An 11,223-nucleotide genomic window follows, 5' to 3' on the forward strand; every position below is an offset into this window, starting at 1 on the left:
TCAACCCTTTACTTTTTGCAAATGAAGAATGTAAAATAACTTGCCAAATACCACACAGGAACTAAGAGATAAGGATAGGATATGAACTCAGATCTTTGGACTTCAAATCTAGCACTTTTCCCACTATCCCATATGCTTTCCCCCTAGCCTCACTTCACCATAGTCTCTGTTGTGATATCATCCCAAGAGGAGAATGCTAGGAAGCTTCTGGAACCTCAGAGCTAAGAATGGTCCCCTTCCACCTTAGAACACCAAATGGCAGTGCTGGGAACATCCTTAGAACATAGATCTGAGCTGAGGGGGACCTTAGAACATGGAATATGGGAGACAATAGTTCACACAATGTTAGAGCTGGGAAGGTGCTTAGGATTTAGAATGCCATCCATCACATCTGTCCTCTCTAGTCCCACTGCCATCAAACCTCCCCTGGCCTGTGGTAACCATCTCCCAACAAAGCTTCCTTCCAGCATTCTCTTTTCTTCTCCAATCTCATCCAAATTGGCATGCTGACAGGTCCACTGTTTTTGAACAGATCTGGGCTCATCCCTCCTCTGCTCAAGACCCTTAAATACCTCCTTATGGCTTTCTGAATAAAGTTCAAACTCTTCTTGGTATTTTTCTCAGCTGGGCAATACTCTTCCTCCTAAAAATGCCCCAAGGTCTCCCACCTCTGTTACTTTGCTCAGGCTGTTCCCAATGCCTGGAATGCCCTCCCTCCTGCTCTTTGATGGCTAGCCATCTTTTAAAAAACCCAAAGGAAATGCTGCTTTCTGAAGGAAGGCTTCCCTGTCATCCCACCATAGGTACCTGTCTCCCTCCTGGAACCTCCCATGAGCACACTTGGGTTGCTGTTCTCTGATGAAGTTGTCATGTAATATGGTGCATTGCTGATATCTGGGCTTGTATCTTCATTGCCTTCTAGATTGAGAACTCCATGAGGGTACATCTAAACTCTATCCATCCAGCATTTAGTGCCATTTTTGACACATAGTAGGCGCTTAATAAACATTTATTGGTTGATTAAACTTTGTCTCTCCATGGTGACTGAAGGCACAATGCCCAGGACACAGTAGGTTCTTAATAAATGCTAAAATCACAGATCTTGTAGTTAGAATGAATCTTAGTGAATATCTCACTCAACTTCCTCATTTTGCAACTGAGAAAACTGAGGCCAGACCCTCCATCATTTTACCAAAGCTCACAACTACTCAAGCCAGGGCTTGAACCCAGATCTCCTAACTCATGTTGCATTGGCGTATCACTTCTATTAAAAGAGATTCAGACGTGGAACCATAGGAAGGACTATAGCTAGCCGGAGGGGGCAGGGAAGACTTTTAGGGGAGAATTATCCTCTGAGTAGGGCTTCAAAGGATGCCATTGGATGTGACTGGGTGAATGGGAAGGAGGAAGACATTCCAAGCCAGGGGACAGTGTGAACAAGGGAACAGAGGTAGGATATTCAGCCCCATGGAATTGTCTGGTTTGGTTGAGCTGGATGGAGGATCAGGGAAGATAAGACAAGAAACAGAGGTTGGGTGGAATCACGAAGGGCACTGCATGCCAGCATTAGGAAATAGCACTTTCTGTTGAGGGCAACGGGGCGACATGGATGGTATTTGACTCGGGAAAATGAAGGTTTCAGGTTTTTCTCTGACAAGTCCTCCCTCCTCTACCTTCATATTTCCCCCATTCTTTTCTACCCACTCAAGCCTGGCCTCATAGTGACATGTACTTCCCCCAGCCCTTGCCCCACTTCCTGTCCAAAACTGGCCAGCGGAATGGGCCTTGGGTGGGGGAAATTCCTAAAACCCAACCACGGTCACATCTCCCTCATTTCCCCATGTTTCAATCATTTGTTCACTCACTAACTCATTCATTCATTCAATAAACATCAATGGACCCTCCATTATTCACACGTTCCTATGCCATTCAAGGAGGAGACACAAAGTGTCCTAAGACACCAACTCTTGCCTTCATGGAGCTTACGATCTGATAGGAGAGGGAGGAGACACGAGGACCAGTGCGTGGAGTACAAGGGAGATCTAGGCCAAATGCTTTCCCAGTGGAGACAGGGAAGAATGGAAGGATCCCTCCAATCAGGGAAGGCTTCATGAAGAAAGTGGTACCTGGGATTTGACAGGAAGAGAACTGGAAGGGAAGGAAGGGGATCCGTTTGGGGTGTGGGGGAATGGGGTGAGCCAAGGCAGAGCATGAGATTAAAACAGGGAACCCCAAAGAGCTGGCTTCACTGTAGAGCATGTGGAGGGGTCTAGCAGGAGGGGGGCTCTCTTTATGATGTAGGTTAGAATTACAGTGTGGAAGGCTTTGAATTCTAGACTAAGGAGCTTGTACTTGAGTTGACAAAGGGGATCCCCCACCAAATCTTTAAAAGCAAGAGAATTAAGCTGGACATTAGGATGGCCAAACCATAGATTTAGAGCTAGAGGGGACCTCAGAGGTCATCTAGTCCATTTAATTAATTTTACAGATGAGAAACTGAGGCTGAGGGAGCCAGAAAACAGACTTTTCTAGGATCACATAGCAAATATATATTTGAGGTGGGATTTGAACCCAGATCCTTCTGACTCCAAGTTGGGCACCCTATCCACTAAGCCACAATGTCTCTTGGTGATGCCTCTAACAGATTAGAGGGGAAGACAGTGGACTTCTCTTTCAGCTTTGGACCATGAATATCTGAACTGGTATCCCTGAGCTCCTCAGTAGGCAGGGTCTCAGGCTGGTTCATCTCAATGACGGGCCATTTCAGTGATTGATGGGAGCCAAATAAGGAGCCCAGTAGGGACCCAGGGACTGAAGGAATGAACACGGAGCTGACCCACAGATCTTAGGGGTGGAGTCATTTAGCCCCTTGAGTTATAAGGCTTCTTTAATTCTGACTTCCCAGAATTGCAGCAGGAATAGGGAAACTGGTCAGGCCAGGAGTTGCTGTTCCTCTCAGAGAGGGTCTGGTGGGGCTCAAGTTTAGGCAGAAAAGGGATATTGGGAGAGGGAAAGCAAGAAAGGTGGGAGGAAAGACCACCAAATTAGAGTTCAGTTCTTTTTATTTATTTTCAACCTTTACTTTCTGTCTTAGTAACAAAAGTTTAAGGGCTAGACAAATGGGGTTAAGTGACTTATCCAGGGTCACAAAGCTATGTAATAATGAAATCAAATAAATTCTTATCCTAACAGCTAGGAAGTGTCTGAGGCCAAACTTGAACCCAGGTCCTCATGACTCTAGATCTAGTTCTTTATCTCCTATGCCACCTAACTGTCCCTGAGTTCAATTCCTTTTAATTCTTCTACTATTATTCTACATGCATGTAGGCAAGCACATACACACAGAACATTCTTACTGGAATTAGAGACTCTTGGAACTAGCACCACAATTAAAGATGAGGAAACTGAGGCCCAGAAGGGCTAGGTGACTTGCAGAGGGTCACCAAGGTCACCACCTAAGGCAGGATTTGAGCCTTTATCTTCCTGACCTTGGCCAAGTCCAGTGTCCTATTCTCTATAACCACATTGCCCAGGAGGATATCTGAAAATGAAGGCTATGAATGAAACTGGACTGATAGTGGGGCTAGGTAGGAGTAATGGTCTAGGGGAGCTCTTATCCATCTAGGCAGCTCAGCCCCAGGGCAGGAGCACCAAGCTGAGGGGATTAACTGGCTGCAGGCTGGGAATGGGGCAGGATTTCTGGAGGATGCTGTTCTAGACAGGAAGAAGGAGAACACCAGAAGGGCAGCTGGCAAAATGGCCCAGGTGGATGGGCTGGGATGGCTGTGAATGGTGGCTGGAATATAGGATGAGTGAAGGAGCCTGGTTTGAAACAGGGCAAGAAAAGGCATTCTAGAACCGAACCAGAGCCGGCCTTGAATGCCAGGCTAAGAAGAATTATAGCTTACTGTGAAGGACAGGTGAGAGAAGAGAAAGATGGGAGAAATGGGCATTAATTAGGACTATTACAATAGTCCAGAATAGAGGGGATGGAAAGCTGAATAAGAGAAAACTCAAGTGAGTGGAAACAATAGGGAGTGGATTCAAGAGGTATTGTCAAAGCAATGGGATTGGTCCAAAGTGGCAAATGAGGGAAAGGGAAAAGCCAAAAAAAAATCTCGAAGATGTCTGAGTCCAGAGCACTGCGTGGATGCAGGTGGATTCAGAGAAATAAGGAAGTTGTGGGAAAGGGCAAGTTCAGCAGAGAGCAAAGGGAGGAAGGAAGATGGGAAGTTCAGTTTTAGACATGTGGAATTTGAGAGGTTGCTCCAGAGGATCTCATAGGTTCATTGACTTTGGTCTGGCCCAGCCAGGCCAACCCCCTTATTTTACAGATAGGGAAACTGAGGCCCAGAGAAGTTAAATGATTTACCCACGGTCAGTCAATCTTAAGCATCAAACTCTAGCAGGAAACATAGGCTGGAGCACATGTCCCATGATCTAAAGTAGGTCTTTCCCAGTACTGAACTTCTATGGTTAGCCTTTCTGTATCATGGACTCTTTGGGCACTCTTTTTATGGACTCCTCAGAAGAATTTTAAATGCTTCAAGTAAAAGACACAGAATTACAAAGATAATGAATTACATTGAAATATAGTTCTCAAAATAGTCTTAAAAAACAAACCAAGTTCATAGATTCCTGAAATCTCTCTATCGATCCCCCGGGTTAAGAATCCCTGTCCAACAGAATGTTTAGGGTCCCTCAATCCATCCCCACTTGACCAGGAAGATCATTTCCTTCTCTCTCTCTCTCTCTCTCTCTCTCTCTCTCTCTCTCTCTCTCTCTCTCTCTCTCTCTCTCTCTCTCTCTCTCTCTCTCTCTCCTTCTCTCTCTCTCCCTCTCTTCTCCTTCTCTTTCCCTCTCTCACCTTCTCTCTCTCTGTCTCTCTCTCCTTCTCTCTCTCTTTCCCTCTCCCTCTCTTCTCCTTCTCTTTCCCTCTCTCACCTTCTCTCTCTCTCTCGCCCTCTCTTCCCCCTCTGTCTCTCTCTCTGTCTCTGTCTCTCCCCAACACACACACACACACACACACACACACACACACACACACACAGTATAAGGTTGCCACCTTTGGGCATGGGTTCAGAGAGGGCACCCTCCTGCCCACCTCATCCTCCCCTTCCCAAAGAAGACTTGCTACCAGAGTTAACTCCTTCCACCCCATCTCTAGCCCTACTGCATGGGCAAAGTGATTCAGTCCAGTGTGTGCAGGCTCTCGCTTGATGGCTAGCACCAAGAGTAGTACATGCACATGTTTCGATGAGCCTCTTTTCCCCACAACACACACAGACCTCCTCAAATGCACACACATTCCCCAGCACATCCAGGGATGGATTATGGTTCCTCTTTCTTGTTTGGGAATATGTGTATGATTCTCTCATTTATAGGAACCTCAATGGAGAAGATCATAAAAGAGCTCATAAAGAGTAAGAAGGTGCAATGGGACATGCTTGAAGTGCCCTGAACATATCGTGGGTGGGGGTGGGGGTTGGTGGAGGAGGGACATCTTTATGGGTCCCTGTTGGATAGTCAGGCCTTTTTGTAGAGCAGATAGTAAGCTGACCTTAAATCACTTCATTCCTACCTGTGACATACATTAGTGGTATTACCAAAGTAAGTCACTTAACTGACCTTCAGTGCTCTCAGGCAATTCTCTAAAATTTTGAATTACAGGGCAGCTGGGTAGCTCGGTGGATTGAGAGCCAGGCCTAGAGACGGGAGGTCCTGGGTTCAAATCTAACCTCAGACACTTCCCAGCTGTGTGACCCTGGGCAAGTCCCCTGACCCCCATTGCCTAGTCCTTACCTCTCTTCTGCCTTGAATCCTATACACAGTATTGATTCTAGGATGAAAGGTAAGGGTTTAAAACCCCCCCAAACTCTGAGTTACTTAGGAGGTACTAATCTGCACCCATGGAGTGAGTTTCCACACCGAGAATTCTACACACTGCTAAAAGCCTAGGTTAAAAGACAAAGGAATCTGCAGATGACTGGCCCACCCAGCAGGCAGCTCCTCGGACCGATGTCCCATCTCTTTGTTCTGGAGAAAGCTGGCACAGGCGGCGGAGGGGAGGCCCAGCGGGGCCTGAGAAATTAATCCCTAGGCTGTCTCCTCCACCTTGCTACCCTAAGAAATTAGCAGACCTGTTGGGGCTCTGGGTGGAGCCTCAGAGCTGATTAGCCTCTGACTGCTTCTCCCCAGCTGAAGGGAAACAGGGTTCCCTCTCAAACTCTCCCATGTCTTCCCCCCATCACAAGGTTACCTTCTTTCCAGGCTCCAAACTTGGGGCTAGAGAGGGATACCGATGCCCCTGCTGCTGGTGTTACTTTCTGTTTCTCCTCACCTTCCTGATTATGGAACTCTCTAGTCTTCTTCCCCCTCAGGATGGGACATCAGGTATAGACACTCAACCCAAAAGCATTCATGTAAGCGCCCACTCTGTGCCAGACCCTTTTCTTTCTTTCTTTCTTTCTTTTTTCAACCCTTACTTTCTGGCTTAGTAACAACTCTAAGAAGAGTGGTCAGCAATTAGGGTTAAATGACTTGCCCAGAGTCACACAGCTAGGAAGTGTCCGAGGTCAGATTTGAACCCAGTATCTTCTGGGTTCCAGCTGCCCTTTGCCAGACCCTTTTCCAGGTGCCTGGGGTTCAAAGACCCAAATGAAGCAGTCGCTGATCTCATGAAGCTTCTGTTCTATTGGAGGAGTCCAAAGAACTCTTCACTGGGAGTCAAGAGCAGTGACTTACTTCTACACCACTGACTTGGAGAAAAGCCCTTCCTCTCCCTGGGTCTCAGTTTCTTTTTCTGTAAAGTTCCCTTTGCAAAGTCACCTGGACTCTGTTAAGATGGAGTAGCTAATTTCCAAGGCCTCTGCCAGGTCTGGATTCTATGATATTCTAAACACCCCTCTTTTCCCAGACAAACCAAGCTCCTTGCTAGTCTGGTGGAAAGAACACTCGATTTTGGCTTCAGGGACTTGGGTTAATATTCTGGCTCTGCCACCCAGTATCACTTTAGACAAGTCACTTTCCTTCATGGGCCTCAGTTTCCTCATCTATAAGATGAGGGGGTGGATGAGATCATTCCTTGCTGGCTCTGAATCGATGATCCAACTATCACTGGAAACACCAGGTATGCCCTCCACCTTTCCGAATCTCTAGCCCATCTCTCAGCACTAGTTTAAGTTCCCCTTTTTCCAGCAAGCCCCTTGTGATCCATCATTCCAACCAGCACTGGTCTCTCCAGCCACCATTTCCTCATCTATAAAATGAAGGGTCCTCGAGCTCTAAATTCCCTGGTCTGTGGTCCTCTGGCCTCTGGCTCCCCCCACATGCTTTAGCATTCTCTGACTGATTCACGAATATGCCTCTTGTCTCCTGCCCTGCTGAGTGGTGAGCTCTGTGAAGGCAGGGACTGGGGCTTATCCCTAAAGGCTAGAGTCTTTGCCTTTCTGAACCCAAGTACCCCAGCTAGCTAGCAGTTCTATAGCCCTTTCTGGTTGCCAACATGGTTTCCTCTCAAGAGCCCTGGGACATCTTTAATATATGTATCATTATGACCATTACACAGATGAAGATACTAAGGCTCACAGAGGCAAGATCACTTACCATCAGTCATGGTTAGTAAGTGTTTGAATTGGATCTGGAACAAAGGTGCCCTTGCTCCCCCCTCCCAGGGCTCTTTCGTCTGCATTCATTTATCCCATCTGTATAATGGGGTGGCCTGGAAATAGAGCCTCCCTTGATGGGAGTCTGTGGGCTGTTTCCCAGGGAGGTGACAATAACCACAACCTCAGTCCTCATAGGCTCAGCCAGGTGAGCTTTGAGGGAAAGGTCACTCCATCCATCACCACAACATGCCTCCCAGGCACATCGTGGCCCCTTCAACTGACAGGGACCTTTGGTGAGCAGGCATGAGGAGCCCTGATTATCCTAATCTGTTCTTATCCCAGGCCAGCACAAGTTTCACAATCTGGACCAAGTCAAAGAACCATGAGATGTCTGAGCCAGGAAGGCCCTTAGGACACAGAACCTTGGAACTGGGAGGGTCTTTAGAATCCAAAATGTCAAAGCTGCAACGAATCTTCCGCCAGAATGTCAGACCTGGAGGGCCATTACATCATAGAACGTCAGAGCTGGGACGCCCCTTAGAGCACAGAATGTCAGAGCTCGAAAGGACCTTAAGGACCAAGAACATCTACAACTGAATGTATCTAAGCTGGAAGACAGCAGGACAGCGTCTTTCCCCCGAAACTTGTCCTTCTTCCAAACTTGCCCATTCCTGCGGAGGGCAGCGCTATCCTTATAGGCAGCCGGGTTCAAAATCCCAGCAATCCTTCCTTCTCCCTTCTGTGCTCCTTAACATCATGATTAATAGGCAAGTCTTGCTCTTCCCACCAACACAACAGCTCTTGAATCCAGCCCCTTCTGGTTCTTCAGAGCCACTCCTTTAGGTGAAGCCCTTCTCTCATCTCTCTGCTGAGCTACTGCATCTGTCTCCTACCTGGTCTTGAGCAATCCTGTCTAACCAATCCTCTGCCCTGTTGCCAAGGCCTGCTTCTGGCCATGATACTTCCCTGCTCAGGAGCCTTTTGTGATTACCGATTGCTTTTAGGTCAAGATCCAAACTCTTCAGCCTGGCATTTAAAGCTCTCCATGCTTGGTCTTCAAACGGTCTTATTTCACCTCACTCCCTGCGATGTACTCTGGGTTCAAACCCTACCTGTTTCCTGAACAGGACATTCCATCTGGCAAATGCTCTCCTCTGGGTCTCCCATGCCTAGAATGCCCTCCCTCCTCCTTATCTCAACCTCTCAGAATCCTTTTCTTCCTTCAAGGCTCATTTCAGCTGCTACCTCCTCGGTGAAGCTTTCTCTGACCACTGTGATCACTGATGTCTCCTCTCTCCCTACAAATTACCTTGTATATTTACTCCACTGTGTGCACAGAAAAAAGAAAGCCTTTGAAAATGACCCAATAAAATAATGTTTAAAAGAAAAGAAAAAAGAAACTCCCTTGAGGGCAGGGACAGTTTCGTTTTTTGTCTTTGTATCCCCTGGCCCTAGCAAAGTACAGTGCACATGGCAAGCCTTTAATAAATGGTCGATGAAATCTAATCTAGCACCCCTATTTTATGGAGACCAAAAAGGGGAAGTGACTTGCCCAAGGTCACAGCAGAGACCTCACTAGAATTCAGACCTCTTGACTTTTCTCATCACCCAACAGCTGTTCTCAGCACCCAAGGCATGTCCACCTTTTATTGAGAAGAGAGAGTCAAACCTGACTTCCGTTTTCACTGGAGAACTCTCCAGTGGGTCTACTTCCTTCGGGATTGGCCAAGTCCTTGTCCACATCCCATCTGATATTCATTCTATGCCCTGGTCTGACCTCCTCTACTGAGAGACCCAAGACGTGGGTCTTGGGGAGAGGTTTTGAGAATAAGAGACCCTGAATGATGCATTCACTGTCTTCTGGACTTTTAAAGGTGTTTGTGGGTCAAAGAGCTTGACCTCAGTTTCCAGAGCTAAGCTCCATGGGAGTGGGTTATAGAGGGCCAGATTCTAATTCAATAAGAGGAAAAGCTCTTCATTGGGAGTGAATGGCTGCCAGAAGAGATGGCTGGCTCTCAATCGCATGTATTAGCTGAATTACCTCAAGCTCGCATGTTGGGACAGATGGCCCCCCCCGCCGCCGAGTCTGAGATTCTCAGAATCTAGGATTCGACGCCCTTTCCAGGCAATCTCCTGCCCCACAGCTGGCTTCTACTTTTGGTGGCAGGCAGGAAGGCACAGCTGTGATCAGAGTTCCTCAGTACTCTGCCCACAGCCTGGCTTAGATCCTGTGCCTTTTGGTTAGTGGGTAAGGAAAAGCCCCTTCCTTTGCACTTGGACCTAACCATCAGAGGCTCTGCCCCAACGGCAGCCCGCGCCGGCACTGAGAACGCCACCTGGAGGATCCCCAGCCTCTCCAGCCACCCATCCCAGACTGAGTTCTGGCGCGGCTGCCTCCTTCTGGACCCTTCTCATCTAGTGGGCACCCCCTCAGCAGGAGAACCCGGAGGTGCTGACCCTTTCATCAGTTCCCCCCTTCCCCGTGGCTGGCCTCTGAAAGCTCTTCCTAGCGCCATCTGGCCTGGGAGTGGGGTGGGGTTTCGTGCGGTGTCATCTCTGGATCCACCCAGCTCCTCGCTGGTGCGGGGTTTTCCAATTTAAAGGACCTCAGAGCCCCCGGCCTCTCGAGGAGGAGCTCCCTGGCCATGGCTGGGCGACCCTCGGTCCTTGTCCTAGTCCCCCCGCTCCCGGTCGAACCCGACAGCACGCGCACATGCTCTCAGAGACGCGGACACCGGCTCTCTCTCTCACACGCACAAATACACGCAAACACACCTGCTCGGCGTTGCCCTCTACGGAAACTCCCCGGCTTCAGGCTCAGGGAGATGGGCTTCCCGAGGACGCGGGTCGGCTCCGGGGCCAGGGCTCAGAGGCAACGTCAGGGCTCCGGGAGTGTAGCGAAGTCTCGGGGCGATACAGATTCCGGGAGACGCGCGGGCCACGGCCAGGTGCATTCATAGTAGACTGCCTCTATTTGCATAGACACCCCCACTCCAGGCGGAGATTGGGCTGGACCTCCGGGATCGATTTGCATAAGAGCTACTCCTCCGCTCTGCGATTGGGTGGTTCGGGCGGCGCTCGGCCCGCCCACCGCCCACTCACTCTAAAGGGGCGGTGTTTGCGAAGTTGCTGCTCCCCGCCCTGGCCTCGGTTCCAGGATGGACACAAGGGCAAGACCCCAGAGTCTAGGGAACCGCTGGCGGCTAGAAGGCTGGCCTGGAAAACCCTCTCGGTGACTCTCAGGGCCTCAGAATAAAGGGGAAACGAGTCTGGGAAAGGGGAAGCATGGTGGGTGTCTGGACTAGGAGTTAAGGGAAGGTGGCTCAGGGAAAGGGGCCCCGGACTGCCGGACTAATCTAAGGGAAGAAAGGGCTAGAAGCAGTCCGAGTCTAGCACCAACCGAGCGGCTTAGTCCAGCCCAGGCTTGGGATGGCTGAACCAGAAAGGAGGCAAACGTGATATACTGGGGAAAGCCCTGGACTAAAAGGCAAAGGGCAAAGACCACCGACGTCTTAGCTGTGTGACCTTAGGCGAGTCATTTCCCGATGGTGGACCTCAGTTTGCTCATCTGTCAAACATCTGTGAAAGTATCGGACCAAGTCCCACTCAGGTGTAA

General features: G+C 49.0%; 1 protein-coding gene across 1 annotated transcript in view; it reads right to left on the reverse strand.

Moving 5' to 3' along the window:
• The window catches only part of MEF2B (myocyte enhancer factor 2B), a 29,626-nt gene extending 19,049 nt beyond the window's left edge, over window positions 1-10,577 (reverse strand). Inside the window, exon 1 of the mRNA XM_007489289.2 lies at window positions 10,383-10,577. The gene's annotated coding sequence lies outside the window, so the exon portion shown is untranslated. The remainder of the gene's footprint in view (window positions 1-10,382) is intronic.
• Between the last annotated feature and the right edge of the window lie 646 nt (window positions 10,578-11,223).

The sequence above is a fragment of the Monodelphis domestica genome, chromosome 3 (assembly GCF_027887165.1).
Source record: "Monodelphis domestica isolate mMonDom1 chromosome 3, mMonDom1.pri, whole genome shotgun sequence".
Classification (NCBI taxonomy): Eukaryota; Metazoa; Chordata; class Mammalia; order Didelphimorphia; family Didelphidae; genus Monodelphis; species Monodelphis domestica.